This window comes from Dryobates pubescens, chromosome 5 (assembly GCF_014839835.1).
Source record: "Dryobates pubescens isolate bDryPub1 chromosome 5, bDryPub1.pri, whole genome shotgun sequence".
Taxonomy (NCBI): domain Eukaryota; kingdom Metazoa; phylum Chordata; class Aves; order Piciformes; family Picidae; genus Dryobates; species Dryobates pubescens.
This window is the reverse complement of record NC_071616.1, coordinates 15,612,055-15,633,944: the sequence shown is the minus strand read 5'-3', so window position 1 is coordinate 15,633,944 and position 21,890 is coordinate 15,612,055.

Here is a 21,890-nt window from a genome sequence, read left to right as displayed (position 1 = left end):
GACCGCCAGCTGGTCAAGGACAGTGACACGAGCCGCACAGCTACCTGGGACCATCCTTCATGGTGCTGTTCTTCCTTGCTGATGACTTAAAGAGACTGCACAGCCTGCACGACCAAGAGCAATTTGGTTTACCCTATCTGAAGTGGCACAGCTCCTTTTATCCCAGAAAAATTATACTTGCTTTTCACATGCTGGTTCTTGGCCCTAAAATTTACATTTATACCACCAGGCTGCTTTTAACCTCTATTTTTCCCACTATTCTCCACCTCACTATTGGAGTGGGTCCATAGGAGATCACAAAGATGATCAGAGGGCTGGAGCACCTCCCCTATGGGGACAGGTTGAGAGAGTTGGGGATGTTGGGCCTGGGGAAGAGAAGGCTCTAGGGAGACTTTGTAGTGGCCTTCCAGTACCTTCAGGAAAGCTAGGGAGGGACTTCTTGCAAGGGTTTGTAGTGATAGGATGAGAGGGAATGGATTGAAGCTGGAAGAGAGGAGATTTAGACTAGTTATTAGGAACCAATTTTGCCCCTTTGCTGCCCATTTTGCACATATGACAGCAGAGAAAACCTGTCTAGGGACCCAAGGAGTGTCCTTTTGGGGACCAACAAGCTTCAGATAGCCATTCTAGGTCAAGGTAAGATGCAGCTATGCCTGGTGTGACTGAGCACCAGTGATGGAGCCAGGAGAGGTTTAGACTGTAAAGTTCTCTATATATGCTTTAGTAGGTATGGAAAATGCTGCTAAATCCATTCTCTTCAAAGTAGTCACCTGCTGTTGCCCTTCCTGGCCACCTGGGCACACTGGTTCATGTTTAGTTAGCTACTGACCAACACTCCTAGGAAAAATCTCGAGGCTTTTGATGGTAAGTTTTGTGGGTATGCAGGTGGGCTTTGCTTCCAAAGCTTTGCTTCCAAAGCTCCTCCAGATTAGTTTGGTCACTTTTCCTGCCAGTGGGGATATTTCATCCTGTGAGGGTCTCTCAGGGAAGATCTTGCTCTTTGGCAAACCGCAGTCACATTGTGAAGAGATTCAAACCTCCTCTCTCACACATGTAAGGTCACAGTAACCACCATAAAACAGAGATTTCAAGTTTTTGGAGTCTAGACTGTGACTTTCCCACTGTTTATGTTGGCACCCTCATGCACCAAACATCTCTGTGCCCAAAACTGTAATACTGATAACCTCAGGGTGATGTTGTATAGAGGAATTTTGGGGCAGCCTGTGCAGAACAGGAAGATGCAGTGCTGTTTATTGTGGATTTTTGCTTCAAAAATCATCACAAGCTGAAAGCAAAAGGCAGAATTAAATCAGACCAAAGTGCTTTTTGTTATCCAAAGGTAAGCTTAAGATCCTGCAGCATCACCAGGCTTTCCTTGAACAGCTTTGGGAAGTGCATAACCCTGGGCTATGGCCCTCTTAGTGCTTATTATTTCTTCTTGTTGGCCCATTAGTCTCCTCAGACCCTCAGTTTAACAAAACATCCTCTGGCCATCTAGGTCTTCACATCCATAACACTACAACAACCTTGGGCCAAACCCCAGGAACTCATAGCAATGGCCAGAGCAGCTCCCCATACACTGCTTTACTGGAACTGGAACATGGTTGTCATGATGCACACCAGGTCACCTTGCACAGAACAGTCAATCATCATGCCGCTGCTTTCACAGAATCACAAAGTCACAAAATGGTAGGGGTTGGAAGGAACCTCAAAAGGTCGTTTAATACACACGCACAAAAGCAGGTTCACCTAGAGCAGGTTGCATGGGAATGCATCCAGGTGGGTTTTGAAAGTCTCTCTTTGCCCTCCATGCTGGCCCCTTAAACTGAGGAATGTGTGTCTTCTTCTGGCTGAGAAGAAGGATGATGCACATTTTTGCAGTAGTAACAACAAAACCAAAGAGTTTTCACTCTCCTTCCTCCTCAGGATGAAGATTTCTGAATCCAGTTTGAAGTACCAGATTTCTTCCTAGTGTGTTGGGAAATGGTGGTACAAAACCCCAAGTCTCGGATGCTCACCTGGACTTGCCTGAACAGGGAAGAACCAAGGGTTGTATCTGAATAGGCCATGGAGGTACTGCATGAGATTTACAGGTGAAGTCCTCACCTGGACAAGGTGGTAGGACGTGATCTCTCCTCTGTGGGGTTTTGCAAAAGACCTAAAAAAACCAAAATACAGCTGGAGGGAGGAATATATCAGGAAGGGGATCATATGGCTGGCTGGGCTTTGAAAGGGGAAGGGGCGGGACAGGAAGAACATTCCTTTCTCACTACAAATGCCTCAAGCCACTTGGGAAACATCCGACCAGGCCGCCCGCTCTGCACCCTGGGGCCAGCAGTGCTGGTCCTGCTCACCAGCAGATGCTGCAGCTCATCCAAGACCACCACCATAGATTGAGTAGGATGAGGTGCCCGGAAAGAGGCAGCCTGAGCCCCAGATGCTCCGGCTGGAAACAGCTGCATGTGCTGGGTGCAGGTGGCTGCGGGAGCAGGCTCACCTTGACTGCAGCCACCAGTGATGGCTTAGAGCTTCTCGGCTGCATGGATGGAAAAGGAGGGAGAGGGGAGCATGTCACTGTAGAGATGAGTTTTGCAGTTTCATGTAGTGGTCACACCCAGATGCCCTCTCTCTTTCCAGAGAATCATAGAATCATTGAAGTTGGAAAAAACTTCTAAGATCAAGCCCAGCTGTCAAACCAACACCATTGTGCCCACCAAACCATGCCCCAAGTGCCATATGTAAAGCGTTGTTGCTGTAGGCTTTCACCTCAAACAGAGCTCTACAGGCCATTCCCCATCTTGCTGTGGAGCAAAAAGGATTGAGACCAATTTCAAGACAGGTATCCTTTCCACCACCTTGTTCCTCAACCCTGTGCTTCTTCACTCACCCACTGTTTAGGGTTGTCTATTCTTCCCCACATTTCTGAGTTCTTGTCAAAAGTAGGGTTTGTAAATACATGCAGGTGAAGAATTAACCACCTTCTCTGCATCTCCCTGTTGACAGAGCCATCACTTGGGACATCAGAACCACCCTAAATGATCACATGAAAATAGCAACTGCTGAGGTAGTCCCAGGTTTTCTCAGTTCCCACATAAAGCAGCACAGCCCATTACACTGACTGCTACACATGTCCAAGAGGGAGGATCCAGCCGTGCTCCCCAACTGCTGCATGCAATGCCACCAAAACTGGTGTCTGGATAGACCTCATCCTGCAGTGGGCTTTCTTTTTCCCTTCTTTACAAAGGCCTGGCTTTTCCTTTTGATAATTATCAGCCATGCTGATGTGCTTTTTATTCCCTTTGAAGTCGGTTTTGTCTCCACACATGCTTGCTGCTGCTTCGAGATATGTTTATGTCCCAGATTGCTGAGGACACCCATGAAGAGTCTCCTCCCTGGCACAAAACCACATGGGTAAGGTCTCTACTACTTCCAAAATAGGTACTAGTTTCTCAATAAGTGCCAACAGTGGTGGTCTTTTTGCTCCTGCCAGCTGGCCGATGGCACAGGGTCATAGAATAGAATCATTTTGGTTGGAATAGATCAACAAGTACAACCATTAACCCAACACCACCATGTCACCACCATAAGCATTTTGAGATTTGATATGTTAGGTGTGTTTTGTTTTGCAGGACTGACACAATGCAGAAGATGCAGCCAGCAAATGTACAAGCAACTGTGATCATTCCCATCCAGGTCTCCACACCACCCTGGGATCACACAGCACATCATATGGGGTTGGTAAAGCAGCAGGGCATGGGGGAGCACAAGGAAACCTCCAGGAGAGCAAAGAGCCTGATTGCAGCAAGGATCTGACCAGGGTTCCTCAGATCAACACAACCTGGGGTTGGACAGGGTCCAGCATCCTGAGAGCTCATCCTTTCCCACATCCTGGAAAAGCCACCACAGAAGCTGCAACACTAGCCAGCAGGGATGGAAGCAGAGCACATCTCACCCTTGGCAGGCAACAGGTATGGAGCAGAATTTCCCCCTTTATTTTCTCCTCCTGAGCAGAAAGGAGGGGTTTTGGAGCTGGTGGGAGAGGCGTGATAGTTTAAATCAACAGTTTGCTGTTAGTGCTGAAGAAGCCTGCTCCGCATGTTAAGCTGGTAAACAAACTGTGCTCTGAGAAAGAAAAGCCTGTTTATAAAAGCTCCTCTTGACATTCACCTCCTCAAACAGAGCAAAGCATGTGCTAGAAATAGATGCATGAATGATCGAGTCTGTTTCGAGTCTCCTCTCTTCAACAACCAAGGAAATCCCTATGTACAAACATTTAAACTGGAACATCTGGAGCGCAGTAATTTTATCTTGAAGATCCACATCAAACAAACCTGCAGCTCAGCCCAAGAAGATATACAAATATTTCCCCAAGGAGACCCCAGACTTAGAACTTGGGTACTGGGAGACTTGTGATTTAAAAGAAAGATAATTCAGCATCTCTTTATCCACACCTGACAAGTATGCTTTTGGAGGGCATTCGCGTGGAATTATCACTCTTAATCAAACCCAAAACGAAACAGATTTGTCCCAATTACTTGATGCAGGCCCTGGAATACCCAGTTTAAAATTTATAACCCAAGAAACCCGATGCATCGTTTGCAGCTAGAACTTTACCCCAGAAACTCCACGTTGGTTACACTTTTTCTGTGCAGCTGAAAGGCTAAAATAAGCACCCAGCCATATATAGCACAGCACGCTGGCACTCGTGGCGGTGGGGAATGACTGGATTCAATTTTCCATGGAAGATGACAATTAAAATTGCTTTCTTTGGTATATCCCATCCTTTCTGTTGGGGTTATTTTTTTTTGCACTCAGAGTAAATTTAGGAAGCTGAGCTCCTTTTTCCCCCTCAAAATCTCACTTCCAGTTTCCATCTTATTAAAGACATGACTTAACTTTAATGTGTGTAACATAAACGGCATCGTAAAGAGGAAGAATTAAAACAGCATGGGAACATTTTGTAGTTGGAAGCAGGGGAAATGGTGCAGCACATTTCCTTTTTTGGTTGTTGTTGTTTATCCAGTGGATGAACCTTGGCATTGCCTCTCCTACCGAATGCCTCCCTTGCCTTGCAATAATTGGGAATTCCACTTTTTGCAAAGTTATTATATTATATCCACAAATAATCCATCTTGTCAAGTCCATCTCGGACGTTCGAAGATAAAGTTGGAGCTGAGTCACTGCAGACATCTGGAGAAGGTTCATTACTTGTAATTGTGAGCCCCTCTGTTAATGCACCCCATGAGAAAGGAGCTGACAGGCTGCATATTTCTGCAAACTGTTCCCAGAAAGAACCAATTTCCTGACTTCCATGTGGTGTCAATAATATAGGCATGAGATGGAGCAGTGCTTATGAAATATTAAATCTGCTTACAGGACCCAGCTATAAGCAAATTCAGACCACCTGGGAGATGGGAGGTTTGGGTAGGGTATGTGGAGTTTGGCACTCACCAGGTAGGCGAGGCCAGTGGGCTCTAATCTCTGCATTTGGGTTTATTTACCACAAAACTTCCTGATGGAAGCTGGCGGCGGGGGGTGGTGGTGGTGGAAACGGGACAGGAAGACAAGAGGGTGGAGGAGGTAAAACACATTTCTTCACGTTTAGGACTCAAACCTTTCAAATCACTGACATTATTAAATTTACTATCACAAGCAGCCAGAGATCTTATTATTCATCAGGAAAAAAGGGGGGGGAGGGGAGGGGGGAAGGCAGAAAAAAAAAGAAAACCCTCACAAACCCAACCAGGCTGATATTTCATGGCTTTTGAGTTAGATCATTTTGGTTCGTGCCAATGAAAACAAAGCATTAAGTGTTTTGATGTTTTAATATAATGATTTAATTCTCTCATTGATATTAGAACCCAGAAACACAACAAACACCAAGACCCCTTTCAAAATCCTCGCGACGGAGCAAAGGATCTTAAATCACTTCAGCACTCCCCGCCTCCCGTTGCACAGCGGGGATTTTATGCCAGGGACTTTGCAAAGAGGGGGTCCTTGCCATCACAGAAGTGCAGTTTGATGGTGCTAACCTGCCTTTGGTGAGCTCACCCGTGGGCGCTGAAAAACATCTGGGCTCTTTCTGCTGGCCAAAGCAGCAGTTCCTTGACCTTGGAGCAGATCTGTTGACTTGAGCTCCTCCTAAAGCAACCTTTTCACCAGTTTGCCCCAAATTTTTCATTCCTTGGAGCCATAGGCATGGGGGGAAAGGAATTGCAAGGGACTACGCAAGAGTTTGCTGTGATAGGCTGAGAGGGAATGGTTTGAAGCTTGAGGAGGGCAGATTTAAACTGGATGTTAGGAAGAAATTCTTTCCAGTGAGGGTGGTGACACACTGGAACAGGTTGCCCACGAGGCTGTGGATGCCCACTCCCATGTGGAAGAGAGCGCCCTGGTCTAGTGGAAGGTGTCCCTGTCCATGGCAGCAGGGCTGGAATTAGAAGATGTTTAAGGTCCCTTCAATCCCAAACAATTCTATGTTTCTATGGTTCTAGTACAACTTATGTTGTACTCCCCAGTATTCAGGGCTGGAAATAAAAGACAGTTTTCCTCCAAGAAAGATGAAAAGAGGAAACAGGGGACAAATAGGTCTTTGGAAGAGCAAGAGTAAGACACCAACAAGCCCTCTGGGGACATTTTCCTCTGTGCTGCCCAGAAAATAGAAGTAAAACATTGCATGAAACTTAGTAGCAACACCTATCAGGAGGAGAAGCTGACATGATGGGGACAGGCTCCAGAGGTGGTAGAAGATGGGTACTGCACATGGTACTGCAAACCAAGACCTGGCCTATAGCAAGCTGGGACATGCAGAATCATAGAATGGGCTGTGTGGTCCCATGTATATGGTAGTCCTGTCATAAAGCAGAAAGGGGCTATTAAGGCAGCCTTGGTTCACAGCAGATGTGAAGCTTCCTGCCTGATCTGCTCCTGGAGTATCCAAAGACACTCAGACCAGGGCAGGACCTCTTTTCTGAAGATATGCTGCCTTGAGCACTGTGGTATCTCACTGATGTCATACATTTATGGTGCAGCTCAGTATCCCCTCCTTGCATTAATAGAGTAGGGCTGTATTTTGGCAGAGGGTTTGTGACACCTCTGGCCACTCTACTTGGCTGTCTATCTCATCTCCAGCTCTGAGACCCTAAATCCCTCTTTTCTGGCCCAATCCTTCCTGGTACTGAACACAGAAGAAATGCAGATGAAAACAGGGACATGCAGGACTGAATCTCACAAGTCATTTATCAGTTTAGCAAGAAGATCTCAGTAACAAGCTGTTATCTCCAGCAGAAAGCAGCAGCGGAAAGGAGACACCAGGACTAGCTCACCAACCTCAGGTCACCTCTCTGGCCCATGCTGTTATCAGTTATCAGTGTCTGTGGCTCTCCAGGTGTTCAGGGAACAGAGATACTCCTCACCACCTGTAGATCATCTTACCACCACTGAAAGCCAGAGTCATTTGGGTATCGCTGCCCATCAAGGTTTTTGCTAGCCAAGGTTTGAGGTGGGCTGTGAGCCACCTCCCAGAACCATGCTTATTCAGCTCAAAAGAGACCTGTCCACCCTATTCCCAGTTCAGGGAACATACAATCATAGAATCATTAAGGTTGCAAAAGACCTCTGAAATCAGCAAGTCCAACTGTCAACCCAGCACCACCATAAACTGTGTCCCAGAGGGCCACAAGTAGATGATTTTTTGAACACCTCCAGGGATGGTGACTCCACCACCTCCTGGGCAGCCTGTTCCAATGCCTGGCCAGACTTTCAGGAAAGGAATTTTTCCTAACATCCAACCTAAACCTCCCCTGAACTCGTTGCATCACCCCTAGCCTTTCCCTTTGCTCTTCTTGATGGCTTGTAGTGACCCTTTCAACATATTTCCTGGGGTATTATAAAACATTATCTCAGTGGGCTTTCTGCAAAATAAACCAACACAACAGCATAAACCAAAGCAGTTTGGGTAGTGCTGGCCTTTTGGGTCTGCTTTCTCCCACATCAAACCAGGTTCCCACACACAATGGGGAATGGCTTTAAACTGGAAGAGGGCAGATTTAGACTGGGTATCAGGAAGAAATTTACAGAATCACAGAATCACCAAGGTTGGAAGAGACCTCAAAGATCATCAAGTCCAACCTGTCACCACAGACCTCATGACTTAAACTGTGGCACCAAGTGCCACGTCCAATCCCCTCTTGAACACCTCCAGGGACGGTGACTCCACCACCTCCCTGGGCAGCACATTCCAATGGCTAACGACTCTCTCTGGGAAGAACTTCCTCCTCACATCGAGCCTAATTCTTTACAGTGAGGGTGGTGAGACACTGGAACAGACTGCCCAGGGAGGTTGTGGATACCCCCTTGCTGGAGGTGCTCAAGGCCAGGTTGGAGAGAGCAACCTGGTCTAGGGGAAGGTGTCCCCACCCACAGCAAGGGCATTAGCACTAGATGATCTGTAAGACCCCTCCCAATCCAAACCCTTCCATGAAACTCCTTAGATAGCAACTCTGAACATTTCCCAGACCTTCACAGTAGACCTTGGAACTGTCTCTCTTGATTAATCAGTTGTTTCACAAGCCATGCATTTCTCCTGTATAATCCTAGTGTTTTGCTTATAAGCCATATAACCAGGTTATAACCAGGAATTAATCTTCTTTATTTGACCATTTAGGACAGATCCACACATCGTTTTACCATTAGTTAGGATAGGTTCAGCCTCCAGGATCTTTCAGGTTTCAAGCCTGGCTGTGGTGGTTTCAGTTCCTTGCTGCTACTTGTTGTTATGTGGAAGAAAAAAAAAAGATTAAAAGGGGGGGGGGGGGGGGGGGGAGAAAAAAATAATAAGTACAGTCACAGACTTCAGGGCTTTCTGTTGTGGCTTGAAGAAGAAGAACACAGGTTGTTTCATCACATGCTTGTGAGACATGTGTTACTCAGCTCATTAATTCACAACAGTTCTTGTTTTCTCTGCCTTTTTCATGCTGATCTGATACATTTGTGAAGTCCGGGGTTGTACTGCAAGTGATTAATGCTGCAGTGAAGCCTAATAAACTGAGATTCCAACCCAAAAGAAAAAAAAAATGTGTGAAAAATGTAATCTCTAATGTTCTGAAAGCTCACATATGACAAAACCCATAAATCACCCCAGAAGTAGTCATTATGGTGAGTTACTAACTAGATTATACAGCTGCATTTGTCATAATTTCCCATTACGTAGAGAATAAACCTATCAGCCTGATTTATGGCAGAGGGCTTCACAATATGGGAAAGGGGACCTGTGTTGTACTCTGGCAAACGAAGAGAAATGTTGTGTCTGCTCAAGTGCAGGGTGGAAAAGGCAGGAGGGGAGATCTTCCCTTTTGCTCGCTGTCATTTGAAGGCACTGATTCAGTGCCAGCAAGCACAAGGAGAGGAGTCAGGATGACATCCATGGGATCATAGAATCACAGAATGGTTTGGAATGGAAAGGACATTTTACAGGTCTTTTGTGCAGGCTGGGGAATGACGACTTTGGGGTGCTGATGGAGGAGAAGCTCAACATGAGCTGGCAAAATGTGTCCACAGCCCAGGATCCAGTCATGTCCATCCCCACAGCACAGGCAGCAGGTAGAGGGAGGAGATTTTGTCCCTTTGCTCTGCTCTTCTGAGAACCCACCTGCAGTGCTGGGTCCAGTTCTGGAGTCCTCAGCAAGAAAGAGACATGGACCTGATGGAGTGCAGCCAGAGGAGGCCACAGCAATGATGGGAGGGCTGGAAGCCCTCTGCTCTGAGGACAGGCTGAGAGAGTTGGAGTTGTTCAGCCTGGAGAAGAGAAGGCTCCAGGGAGACTTACTGGTGGTCTTTCAGTGCTTAAAGGGGCCAGTAAGAAAGATGAGGAGAATCTTTTTAGCAGGTCCTGTTGTGACAGCACAAGGGGTTATGGGTTTAAACTAAAACTACTTAGTGCAGAGGGTTTGGGCAAGATGATATTTGAAGGTCCCTTCCAACTTGATGCAATGCAATCTGTGAATCTTTAAAAGAGGGGAGATTTAGACTAGATAGATGGAAGACATTTTTGACAGTGAGGGTGGTGAGACACTGGACCTTATTGCCCAGAGTGGTGGTAGATGCCCCATCCCTGGAACCGTTCCAGGTCAGGTTGAACAGAGCTCTGAGCAACCTGCTCTAGTTGCAGATGTCCCTGCTGATTGCAGGGGGGTTGGAGTAGATGACCTCTAAGGTCCCTTTCATCCCATGGCATTTTATGATTCTGTGATAACAAGAGTAGGCTCCATTTCTCTGGAGGTCCACTGTGTTTTCCAGACCACTGCAGAGCAAGTTGCATCCTCCTACAGAGATCTCTGTATCACCACACTGCTCTGGATTGCATGAGAACGTCTGCAACAGTTTGAGAGAATTCCAAGCCCTTCCAGAGAGACAAACAGTGAGCTGAAGTGGCTGATTTACTAGCAAGCACAGCTGATGAAGGCAACATCAATGAGGACACTTGGCAAGCCCAGCTCCACACAACCAGAGCCTGCCTGTCTGTGGTGGTACAGCCTGTAATTAGCCAACACTCATCTGCTATATGCAGCAAGGATAAATATTGACAAACCTCCCAAGGATCTCCATTTATTCAGCAGCTGCTGAAAGCACCAGGTGGTTCGGTAGCCTGGTGCATCTGTCTGTCACCGCAAGCTGCCACCCACTCTTAGGACAACTCACAGCCAAGAGCAAGGAAGAGGATGCCCGTGTCCTCCTCTTCTAATTAAAGTATCACAGAGGCTGGTGACACAGACACAAAGCTCCAGTGGGAACTCCTCCTTGCCTCGGTTTGCTGCTAGAGATCAGACACTGCAGGCTGATAACACCTACCCAGAAGGAGCTAGAACACCAAATTTTGCTGTTGGGTTCTTGTGGACTTCATGGCCTTCTGTGTCTCAGCTTCCTCACCTGCAAAGTAGAATCATAGAACCACAAAGTGTTAGAGGTTGGAAGAGCACTCTCTAGAGATCATCTAGTCCACCGCCCCTGCCAAAGCAGGATCACTTAGGGCAGGCCACACAGGAACACATCCAGATGGGTTTGAAAGTCTCCAGAGAAGGAGACTCCACAGCCTTCTCCAGGGCTCCATCACCCTTACAATAAAGGGTCACCACATTCAGCTGCTCAGATTCTCTCTCTGGAACACATCAGAGCAACAGGGAACTTTCTTTTTTTTTTTTTTTTCAGCTGAAGCAGCTACAGTCATGTAACCCAAAAGCTCCCCATGCTCCTTCTCCCAAAGGCCAGGGGGACAGAGAAAAGAAGGAACCTGAACAAGCACTTTTGCCTTTCTAGTTGTGGAGAATCAAAAGCAGTTTGTGGGTTGTGAGAGGAAGGAGCTGACAGGTCAGAGTAAGCCAGAAGCTTTGCAGCCAGAGGCCACATGCCTGGAGATCCTACGCTCCCCTGAGGGTCTCCTACCATGGTCTCAATAGTCAATTTAAATATCCCAGAAAGGGCCCAAACATGGAAGAAAAGAGGCTGTGTTTGTTCCTCCAGGGATTTCTATTGGTTGCCATTGTGCAACAGGCAAACACAATGGAAAAAAACCAGTGCCTATAAAAATGATGGGGTCCCCCAGGTGCTGTTGCTCAAGAGACTCCACAGATCAAACTCTCCCATGGACCAGGTTCCAAGATATTGGGTGAAGCACAGCAATATGACTTTTTAGTTATTTATGGAGAACTCTAGCCTCTGTGTCACCTTCCAAGGGCAGAAGAGGCATGAAGGGGGTTGAAAAATTGGAAAAAGGGTGATAGAGGTGAGACCATGCTGCCACCCTTCTGAAAACTAGGAAAAGGTCTTTCAAGAATGATCTTCAAAGTGAGCACATGTTGTTTGTGCTTGCTCTAGTGACAGCAAGCACCAGCAACAGCTCAGTGTAACCTGAGCAAAGCACCTTATCTCTGTAACACCTGGAAGGCGACTTGCTAGACCTTATCGCTGAGCAATACTTTGATCTGCCAGGTGGGAGCAAAAGGAAGGGATCCCACATGTTTCTCAGGAGACCTCTCCACTCTGAGCTCTCCTAGCCCACCTAAGCCCACCTGAAACATCCAGCTCTGTCCCAGATTCCCACACCAGCAAAGCACCTGTGGAGCTGAAATCTAACTCAAAAAAAAACCAACTGAAACATAATCAAACAGAAGAAAAAGCTTTCTTTGAGGCATCTAGGAGAGCTTGCTTTGGCCAGACAGCAGAGCCCTCTTCAGTCCAGTGCTGGGTACTGAAAAACTGGTTGAACCAAAGTGACCTTGCAGGCACTGGCAATTCACAGATTCATAAATTCATAGAATGGTTTGGGTTGGAAGGGACCTTTAAAGATCATCTAGTTCCATTTCCCCTTCCCTCCTCTCCGTCATGGGCAGTGACACCTTCCACTAGATCATGTTGCTCAAGGCCTCAACCAACACCTCCAGGGAGGGGGCATCCACAACCCAAATCTCCCAGCTGAGCCAAGCTGGGGTTTATCTGGTGCTTGGGGGTAGCCAGAAGAAGCAATGCCATCAGGACACAACCAGATGTATCCAGCCATCAAAGCGGTCGCCACAGTCAGAAGACGAGGATCTGTCAAAAGCAGAGGGTGGGAAATGCATTATATAATTAGAGATTAAAATTCTCGGAGGAAGTTGTGGGTTTTTTGATGGAAAAAATTTGGGGTAGAGGAGGCAAACAAAAACAAAAGAAAGGGAGAGAGGAAAGAAGCCCACATTCCGAAGCTAATAAATAAAAAAGAAGTGATTTAAGAAAACATGCCATCATGTGACAAGGTAGTTTTTCTTGCAAGCAGGTGCACCACAGTTTTAGAAATATTAAATCTTAAGAGGTTTGCATTGCACAATAGATGGCAGCCAGAAAGCATTTTGATGGATTTTGGCAGAGTTTCAGATTCATGGTACTTTTCTTTTTTTTTTTTAGCTTTTTTTTTTCAGCTTTTTTTTTCCTTTTTTTTTTTTTTTTTTTTTCCTTTTAAGCTTCCATCAGCAGGAGGGAAAGTCATGCCAAGGAAAAGGAATCAAATCTGGATGCAGCAAGGCTCACATTCAGACAGAGGCGCTCTGCCAGATGCTACAAGGGCCAGATCGGAAACAACCACATTGAGTTCATTACCAAAAGTGCATAATCAAAAGCCTACAAAAAAAAGGGAGAAAAAAAAAAGTTTAAAAAATTAGAAATAATAATAATAATAATCTGCTTAATACTTAGCTAAATTCTCAACTGTTGAAACAGATTCGAAGAAAAAGTCCTCATAACCTCCTCTTCCTGTGCAGAAATTCCTCCCTGTTCTCCAAGATGTCCATGAGATGGCAGGAGTGCACTCTCCTTAGATGGCTGAAGAGAGGGTGGCATGGGTCAGTTTCATACAATCAGAGAATCATTTTCGTGGGAAAAGACCATTAAGATCACTGAGTCCAACCATTATCTAACTTGATCAAGTCCAGTAGCAAACCATAGCCCTCAGCACCTCATCTCTGTGTCTTATAAACGTCTCCAGGGATGGGGATTCATTCACTTCCCTTGAGAGCCTGTTTCAGTGTTTGAGAACCCTTTCAGTGAAGAAGTTTCTTCTAATGTCCAACCAAAACCATTCCTAGTGCAACTTAAGGCCATTTCTTCTTGTCCTATCACTTGTTACTTAGGAGAAGAGATCAGCCTCCACCTGGCTCCAGCCTTTCAGGGAATTGTAAAGAGCCAAAAGGTCTCCCCTCAGTCTCCGTTTCTCCAGCATGAACAATCACAGTTCTCCAGTTCCACAGGCACCTCACTCCAGCTATGGGCTGGAATCCTGGAAGGATTTAAAAGCTATGTAGATGTGGTCCTGAGGGATGTGGTTTAGTGGTGACCTGGCAGTGCAGGGTTAACATTTGGACTTGGTGATCTTAAAGTCTCTTCCAACCAAAACAATTGTATGATTCCATGATCAAATGAATACATGAGTCACCATGCATGTCTGCTTTGTACAGCAGGGGATGGGGCTCAAGAGACACTGAGAGGAACCCAAAAGCCTCAGAAGATCTGCCCAGCGGAACAAAGCCCCACTCCTTCTCCAGTGTCCCAGGATCAAGCTGCATTCCCAGGGACATCACTGCAGTCTGCAAACAGCCCCCTGCACTGCAAGAAGACACTGCTCCCTACTGAAGACCACCATGCCAGACACACAGAGCCAGTGGGACAGGTGAATCGTGTCAAGAAGCTGGTGTTTGCCTGCATCCGTGGGGAGTCTAATTTCTGGTTAAGGACAATGTTCAGGAAACAGTGGGACAGGAGCAGTGTGAATCCACCAGCTCTACAACCTGGCTACTGAGAGCCCACAAAGCTCCACAGACAGCAAGGGGATGCCATGGGGATACAACAGCTTTGAAGAGGGGAGAATGGGGCAGGAATTGTCCCTTTCTCATCAGGACTGCATCATTCACAAGGTTAGTGCCCCTTTTACAAACATCTGATCCCACAAGACTTGGCACTTAGCAGACACCAAATCTTGAACCCTTAACTTGACTGGAATCACTGTTGCTGTCTCCAGAGTTTAAATGAAGTATTCAAACCCCTCCTCCAAATGCATAAATCCCATTCTAGTGCCCCCTGATGTCAGGGAGATGGTGCCTGGCAGCATTACTGGTCTTTGGAGCGGGCCTCAGAAGAGCAGCTGCAAGATATTAAGCAGCAGGCTCATAAATTCATCATTGCATTAACTTGGTCTAAACCTTTGTAAATAACTCACGATAGCTCAGGAGGAAAAAATAAACAATAATTTGGGGGTGGGGGGAGCAAACTCAGAGCTCATATCTGTTTGTGTTCTCCTGTCCTATAAAATAAGCTTAGGCTCTGAAGAAAGAGGGAATATTGCTGAACAAATTCACCCAGAGTGGTGGTAGTTTCCATTCCACAAGCCAAATCAATCAAGAAGTGCAGAAATCACCACAAGGATTCCTGTTCTGTTCAACATTCCTACTGTGACTGCTTCCTACCACCTCCTGACTCCCAAGGCTTTCCTCCTGCTGCCACACAAAGTGTGACAGCTCCTAGGAACTATCTGCACATGGCATGTCAAAGCAAGATGATACAGGGAGGAGGAACAGGTAAGTTTTCCACTGCTAGGAGGTATCATGGATGGTGTGGCTGTATCACAGAATCACAGAATGGTAGGGATCGGAAGGGACCTCTGGAGATCATTGAGTCCAACCCCCATGCCAACACAGGTTCACCTAAAGAAGATCACACAGGAACAGGTCCAGGTGGGTTTTGAATGCCTCCAGAGATGAAGACTCCACCACCTCTATGGGCAGCCTGTTCCAGTGCTCCATCACCCTTAAATTAAAGAAGTTCCTCCTCATGTTTAGATGCAATGTCTTATGTTCAAGTTTGTGCCCATTATCCCTTGTCCTGTCAGTGGGTGCCACTGAAAAAGGATTGGTCCCAGTTTGGGGGGTACCAGGCTTTAGGTATCACAGTATCACAGTATCTTCAAGGTTGGAAGAGACCTTAAAGATCATCGAGTCCAACCTGTCACCACAGACCTCATGACTAGACCATAGCACGGTGGAGAGGTCTGTCCCAGTTTGGCGTGTGGATGAATCAGTTCACCTTCTTTAGCTCAAGTTGTGTCAACCAGCAGTTCAGAGTGTGACCACAAAACAAACTGCAAACTAAAGAGCTTTATCTTTGGCTTTTTAAAGAGGTTCTAAAGAGGCAGTGCTATGACCTTGCTGAGATGGGAATTTGGTGGCATGATTATCACTGCCCCAACTGAGAAAAAAATACACCCAACTCATCTGGGAAATACCGAGCAGGAATGGCATAAAGATGGACAGTGATAGCTCCACATCATGTGAAGATCTCCCCCAGGCAGAAACAGGGAAATATGAGCATGTTTTCCATCATGCAAAGGACGGGATTCCCGCACGGCACCGGCATATGCTGAGCAGCTGCAAAAGGTGGGGATGGAGCATTCTGTGCTGTCACTTCTGGGGAAAGCAGCCAAATGCATTGACACTTTTCATGGATGCTGGCTCTAAACCAAATGGCTTTACAGCAGGACTTCCCAATTACTGCACTGACCGCTGCATGTGCTTCTTCTGTGGTCTAAAAATCCATCTATGTAAATGTGTCAATGCTCATTCCTTTTTCCATCAGGAATAATTAATTGCTACCCTAAACCTCCACTTTCCAGTTCTCTGATCTTCATGAGGATCCCTCACTACAAGAATGACATTAGGCCCCTCACTACAAGCACACTGAGGTGCTGGAGCATGTACAAAGAAGACCAACAAAGCTGGTGAGCACAAGTCTTGTGAGGAGATGCTGAGGGAAATGGGTTTTCTAGCCAGGGATAAAGGAGGCTGAGGGGAGATGTTCTTGCTCCCTCCAGCTCCCTGAAAGGAGGTTGGAGCCAGGTGGGGTTCAGTGTCTTCTCCCAAGAAATAAGGAACAGGAAGAGAAGAAACACCCTCAAGTTGTACCAGGGAACTTTTAGATTGGACATTGAGTAAAAAATTCTTCCCTGAAAAGGTTGTCAAGCCTCAGAACAGCCTGCCCAGGGATGTCGTGGAATTCCCATCCCTGGAAGGACTGAAAATCCATGTAGATGTGGTCCTCTGGGACATAGTTTAGTGGTGACCTGGCAGTGCAGGTTGGACCTGATCTTAAAGTCTCTTCTAAGCAAAATGATTTTATGATTCTATGCTCTTAACAAAGCTAAGAAATCTCAGGCCTCAGGTTGCCTGTGTCAAGGAATATTTGGCTTGTGAATCATCACCTAACCCTTGGTGAGGGTAGCACTCATGAGACCAGCTCCATATAACAGGCCTTTGCAGAGCCCAAGCCCAACTGAATTACATTGCAGAGAAAAAGGGCAGCCTAGAGATTGCTTAAACGGATCAAAGCTTGAGGAGGGCAGATTTAGACTGGATATCAGGAAGAAATTCTTTACACTGAGGGGGGTGAGAAACTGGAACGGGTTGCCCAGGGACACCCTGGAGGTGTTCAAGGCCAAGTTGGATGAAGCCCTGAGCAACCTGGGATAGTAGAAGGTGTCCTTGACCATGGCAGAGGAGTTGGAACTAGATGATCTTGAAGGTGTCTTCCAACCCAACCCAGCCTATGAATCTATGAATAAATGGCTGCTGAAATGTGGTCTGCTCTGGAATGAAACACAATCATTGATTAATACCACACACAATCAACCATTTAAAGCTCCAGGAGGAACTGCAGACAGAATTGGTCATGGCACAAGGTGGGCAGAGCATCTGGCCTCAGATTTATGTTGAATTAGGTGTTGGAGCATAGTAGATTGTAACAGCAGCATCAAAACAGATGCAGTGCTGGTTTCCTATCAACAGGGATTACATTGGTTAAACCATGCATTTGATAGTGACTAATCGAGGATGGCTCAGAAGGGCTGGGATGAAAGGGGGAATCAGATATTCCGGAGCTCACCTGCTGTGAGCCCTGGCATGGAATGTTCAAAGCCAAAGCAGTGCAGGTGCATATTCCCAACTGCAGGCTCTTGTCTTCTGCAATTTCAAACTGGGTTGGCAAACGACTCAAATTTTCCACAGGAGCTACTGTGGCTGCAAAACACTTTCCAGGCTCCAGCTGCCATCTCGTGGTCATGTAAGACATCTTCCCATTTTTTTCCTTCTGATCTACCACCATTCGTGGCTCAAGCAGTACTTTTCCAGGATTGGTAATGTCAGAAATTTCTGGGAAGTTTCTGGTTGTAAGCATCATATTCCCAGATCACAGTGGTTTTGGCCTTTTCACCACGCATTAGAGAGGACACTTTATTTTCCACCAAGTGACATTTGAACGAGGTGGGCTCTAAGGGAGGGAGGTGTTTAACATTGCTTGTCAGCCTTGAGAGCTCATGGGAAATTCAAACAGTGCTCAGCTACACACTCAGGTTTAAACTTTTCTGATGCCTTATCCTGACTCCTGGTTCATACCCTTCAGCCCACCACTCCAGGCCAAGAGTCCTCAGAACACTTTAGGGTTTAGAAAGCCAGCAGGCCAAGCAGCTAGAGGGCCAAGCTACTGCACATTGCATCCCCTTTGAGATGGAGACATGTTTTTTTGGCTCCTTCCTCTGATGGCCCACCAAGACAATTCCTTCTGCTGCAAGGGGGATAGAAGTCCTGTCCATGGTTCATCACTGCTGCAACTGTTCATGTATCCTGCTTCCCATCATCATCTCCTGGGTATCTGTGGTCTATAAGCTACACATCTGTACCAGTTCAGTGGCAAACATGGTGTGCAGTGCCAGGTGCCTGAGCAGTCTAAATCGTGTCTTCTTCGAAGCATGTCCTTGGGGAGTGAGTCAGAGTTACCAGATATGCTGGGTTTTCTACAGAGAAACTGAACCTGAGCAATAGATTCATAGAATACTAGGATGGAAGTGACCTCAAGGATCATCTAGTCCAACCTTTCAGGGTAAGAATAGAGTTTAAATGAGATGGCCCAGTACCCAGCAGATCCTTCCTCAGCACTGATAAAATATGAAGTCCAGCAAGAAGCCTGGTTAAACTGTCAAAGTAGTTATTTTTTAATTTAAAATCAAGACAATAGCTCTAAGAATGTTATTCACTGTAGAGGAAAGGAAGTCTGCTTGCTGTCTACAGGAGGACTTGCCTTAGATGACTATGCTGATACAAATGTGGCACAATAATAACTCAGCAAATAATCCAAAGGGATGTTTGTGTCTCATTAAGGCCAATGAAGACGATCTTGGCACCAGTACACTCTATGCTTGCTGTAGGTCACCACATCTCTAGCCATCAGGCAATGTCCAGCAAGCATTTTCCATTTCAACCGTTGCTTTGTTACATACAACTAAACAGTGGTGCATGGCCAGTCACGTAACTCCTGCCCAAGTGCCACTTAATTTCTGGGACAAGACTGATCTCTGACGCCAAGGGCTATGGGTTGACACTATGTTTAAGTTCTAGACCTTCAACCCCTGGCATTCAATCCAGGCCTATAGAAAATCCTCAAAAAGACCACTTGTGTTTTGAGTGTCTCCAAAGCAAAGCGAGGATCATGCTCCAGAAGGACCTTTGGACCAATCACCACAACAAAACATTCCTGACTGTGTAGTGTAAGGTCCTCATATCACATGAGGCCACTTTCCTTCTGCACACCTCTCTCATTTGGAGTAGATTTGGATCAAACCTTCACATCCCATGATAACAGTAAAATCCAAAACTTTTCCCCTGAAAAACATGGGATCTGCAAACAACAAAATTAATGGGATCTACAGGCTGAAACAGAGCAGTGAATTTGTAAGGAGGTCGCTTAAATTCACTTCTAGTGCCCCAGAGAGTCAGACAATGTTATATGTCCTTGGAATTAGGTCAAATTTCATTGTCCAGCTTATGGGGGCTGCAGGAGACAAGAAAATGGAAAAATGCAAGTCACATAGGGCCCACTGCATGAAAGTACACTGAATCCACAAAGAACCACCAAAAAAATCACTCTTCTCTGCTGCAGGACCAGGGTTTGCCCAACCAAGCACCAAGAGCAGACAATCCCACACTGGACACTGCATCCAGCATGGCCACTCACAGCAGGACCGAGGTGGACACTGGAAGAAGACCAGCTGAGGATCCGTGTTGAACCTCATAAACACCTCATGCCAGAGGTTTAGTCACATCTCCAGCAAACCAGGTCCACCAAACATCTTGGGGTGAACCCTGATTATGGCTTCTCTTGGCTCAATTGCCAGTTTGTTGTTTCTGCAGGGCTGATGCAAGGTTTCTGTGATCATCTTTGTATCTCACACTGGCCAAACAGTTGCTTCTTAGCTCAACATGTTTCCAGATGAAAGCATATTTCACATGCTTTGCTGAACCTGGAGATAAGAATCACTAGTAGGAAAGGATCTTAGCTGCCAGGTAAACAAGGTTTGTAGCAGCACTGGGATGCAGAAATGATTAAAGAAAACCTTCATGACAACACTGGTGAATTTAGCCTCAAGAAAGTACTGAAAAGCCTCAAACCCCAAAATACCAGCAAATTTGGTAGGGCAGTTCTACCTTTTGATTCTTTTGTTCTGTCATTGGTCTTGGCCATCAAATGTCATTCTCTCCTCATGATTCCTAGCCACTACCACAACTCCAGCAGTATTCTGAGCTACCTTTCTGCAAAGCTGAGGTGCTGGTGAGCTGTGAAGACCTTCTCATAACATGGGGGTGTATGTCTTATTCAGCATGTTTAGCTTTGTGCATCTGGATTATGGAGATTAAAAAGATGACACTCAGAGGTGGAAGAGTGAAAAATCTATCTTTTTTCCATTCTCTGCATTTGGTGTGAAGGTTTAATCAAGTTCAGACCTCTTGTGGTGCTTACAAAGTCAATGCCAAGCACAGGCTGGGTAAGTGGTTGCTGGGTGCCTCAGCATGTTTACCAACAGAGTTGTGCAATGGATCTGATGTTTTCCAGCAACAATGGTGGAGAACCACTTCCTTTCTCAGGGTAAAATAGGCTTTACCAACAGAGTAGTCAACATTTTAATGTAAAACCATGGAAGGACAAGCCACGTGATCAGGGCTGTATGAATGAAATTCCAGTCTGTAAATCCCCAGGCTGCAGGTTCCTCATCCTGGTTCACAAGCTTTCCTCCAACATGATCTTGATATTGGCTCCTGATGCAAACAGCAAGGCTGGGGCCAAAGTCAGTTTACTACACCAAGTTCTGGTATGCAAATCCTGGCCGTTTCAAAGGGTTTTTAGAGCAAGCTGGGTCTTGCCAGGTGCCACACGCTCCTAGGTTCCCATGAATTTCAGAGGAAGCACTTGGCAGTGTGCAGAACTTGGCTCATACCATATGAAAGAATGTCTCAGCATCTGTGGTCCTTGGATTAGCAGGCTTTGAGCTGCCAAGCTGAGCTGAAGCCGACTCCTCATATCTTTGATTAGACCAGGCTCGAGCTGATTAACATTGCCTAATAAGAAAATTTCTATCTATGGTCATTGACCTTCAAGAAATTCTATATGATACCATTTTTTGCACTGAAAAGAGCTATATGCTCTCTGCAGAGCAAGGATTTGGGCACAGTTCCAGTTCCTCAGGACTGGTCTGCATTTCTCATTATTGTATGCTGCAGATGATGTCTTCAGGAGATTTATTATCTTAAGAAGAAAACGTGCCACAAAAAGAAGGGTTCTAATTGCTCACGTATTTCTTTTCCTTCATTTCAGCAGTCAGATTCCTGCAGAGACCAAAAGGTACCTCTGAAAAGCACAGATGCTGTGTGTGAGATGCAGATAAATGCTGGTTTGCTGTAATTAGACCCATCACTAGGATTTTCATACGGATTTCTAAAGGCACTCACTGTGCTATGTCCTGGTGGTGTTTCACAGAAGCTACATGACACACAAAAAAGACTCAGTGTTTTGCCAACAGTGATGGAGGGCTGTCTTTCCATGAGGGATTCTCTCCACCAAGGGGCAAACCTGGAATTGAAAATGTGGGGATGGGATGGGATGGGATGGGATGGGATGGGATGGGATGGGATGGGATGGGATGGGATGGGATGGGACAAAAGCAGGGTCTCATCGTGGTAGTGTAAATCTGAAGTGCCTGCTTTGAATGGGGCTTGTAAGGAGCAACAGGGGACAGGAAGTTTAAATCTCTGATCCCTCCATCACATCCTTTTGGACAACATTGGGTGCACAGTGCCTGCAGATGGTTTCCAAATGCTCGGGATGGTCTTGCTGCAGAAAAAAATAGCCAACTCCAAAAACCCCCAACCAACCAGATTCCTCAGGCAGTTATTTACACACTTGGCAGCTTTTTATCAATGAGCATTTATCTAACACAGAAATGCAGCCAGCTTAGCTGTACTTGCATGTCTGAATTTGCCTTTTGCAGAGCA